Source organism: Elephantulus edwardii, unplaced genomic scaffold (assembly GCF_000299155.1).
Source record: "Elephantulus edwardii isolate Elephantulus edwardi_28Jun2011 unplaced genomic scaffold, EleEdw1.0 scaffold00111, whole genome shotgun sequence".
Lineage (NCBI taxonomy): Eukaryota > Metazoa > Chordata > Mammalia > Macroscelidea > Macroscelididae > Elephantulus > Elephantulus edwardii.
The window spans coordinates 8610282-8612408 of NW_006399861.1; the positions used below are offsets into that span (position 1 = coordinate 8610282).

The 2127-nt window shown below is 54.3% G+C and overlaps 1 pseudogene; it reads left to right on the top strand.

The window, feature by feature from the left end:
* The first annotated feature begins 39 nt into the window (after positions 1-39).
* On the top strand, positions 40-1808 carry LOC102845725 (annotated as a pseudogene).
* Positions 1809-2127: the final 319 nt, after the last annotated feature.

The window sequence follows — 2127 nt, forward strand, 5'->3', positions numbered from 1 at the left end:
CGGACCCGAGGAGGGGTTGCGCGGGGGTAGAAGGGGGTGGCCCTGAGCTGGGGCCTGGCCCCGGCCGGCCTCCCCCGCCACCTCTCCGGGGGACAGGTCCAACCTGTGGTATACATCATGCCTCAGGCTTCTGAGCACCGCCTGGGCCGAACCAGAGAGCCATCTGTTAATGTCCAGCCCCGGATGGGATCCAAGCTACCACCTGCTCCCCCTGGTCCACAGCAAGGAGCGCCGCAATCCAGCCACTGGGCCAAACCCTATGTTATGACCTCTGCCTCCCCGGCCAGGTCCCCCTGAAAAACGGTTCAAGAAATTGGAGCTGGGACAAGGACGGACCTCAGGCTCTCTTTCCAGAGGCCCCCTTCGGGCAGATCATGGGGTTCCCCTGCCTGGCTCACCACCCCCAGCTGTGGCTCTTCCTCTTCCATCCAGGACCAACCTAGCTCGATGCAAGTCTGTGAGCAGTGGAGACTTGCGCCCAATGGGGATTGCCATGGGAGGGCACCGTGGTGTGGGAGAGTTTGGGGCTGCATTGAGCCGGTTAGCCCTCCGGCCTGAGCCACCCACTTTGAGACGCAGCACCTCTCTCCGCCGTCTTGGGGGCTTTCCTGGACCACCCACCCTGCTTAGCATACGGACAGAGCCCCCTGCCTCTCATGGCTCCTTCCACGTGACATCTGCCCGGTCCCCACAGCCATTCTACACTGAAGAGAAGTTGGCTCATCACACGCTGCAGGTTGGCTCCGGTCATGTTGGCCTCCGAAATCTGGGGAACACGTGTTTCCTAAAGGTCGTGCTACAGTGTCTGAGCAGCACACGGCCTCTTCAGGACTTCTGTCTGCGAAGGGTCTTTCGGCAAGAGGTGCCTGGAGGGGGTCGAGCCCAAGAGCTTACTGAAGCCTTTGCAGATGTGATTGGTGCCCTCTAGCAACCTGACTCCTGTGAAGCTATGAATCCTTCCCGATTTCAAGCTGTCTTCCAGAAATATGTTCCCTCTTTCTCTGGACACAGCCAGCAGGATGCTCAAGAATTCCTGAAGCTCCTTATGGAGCTGCTACATCTGGAAATCAACCGACGAGGCCGCCGGGCTCCTCCAGTCCTGGCCAACAATCCAGTTCCCTCGCCTCCCGGTCTAGGAGGGGCTCTTCTAGATGAACCAAAGTTGAGTGATGATGACCGAGCCAACCTAATGTGGAAGCGTTACCTGGAGCGAGAGGACAGCAAAATTGTGGATCTGTTTGTGGGCCAGCTGAAAAGTTGCCTCAAGTGCCAGTCCTGCGGGTATCACCTTCGAGGTTTTTTGTGACCTGTCCCTGCCCATCCCCAAGAAAGTCTTTGCTGAGGGCAAGGTGTCTCTTCAGGATTGTTTCAACCTTTTCACCAAGGAGGAAGAATTAGAATCAGAAAATGCCCCAGTGTGTGACCAATGTAGGCAGAAAACACGAAGTACCAAAAAATTGACAGTACAATGATTCCCCCGAATCCTCCTGCTCCATTTGAATAGATTTTCTGCCTCCCGTGGCTCCATCAAGAAAAGTTCAGTAGGTGTAGACTTCCCACTCCAACAACTGAGTCTAGGGGATTTTGCTAGTGACAAAGCAGGAAGCCCCATATACCAGCTCTACGCCCTTTGCAATCACTCTGGCAGCGTCCACTATGGTCACTGCACAGCCCTGTGCCAGTGCCAGACTGGTTGGCATGTCTACAATGATTCTCGTGTCTCCCCTGTCAGTGAAAACCAAGTGGCATCCAGTGAAGGCTATGTGCTGTTCTACCAACTGATGCAGGAGTCACCCCGGTGCCTGTAACACTCCCTTTAAGCCCCAGCACCTGTGAATCCCTTGACACCCTTAAGCCCCAGACTCCCCATTTACCTCAAAGACATCTATTTTTATGTCTTTTTAACGGGGAGGGGGGGAGAGGGTGGCTGTAGCTCCCATTATTTTTTTTAATAAAAAATACCCTTCCACCTGGAGGCTTCTTGACTCCTAGCCCTATGTACAGAACTCACCAGGCCTGTGCCCATGTATAGCCCCCAACCCCTCTGCAGTCTCACTTTTTGTGAATAAATTTATTAAGAAAAAAAAAGAAATTGGCAACATCTTGATGAATCTGGAATCACAGAAA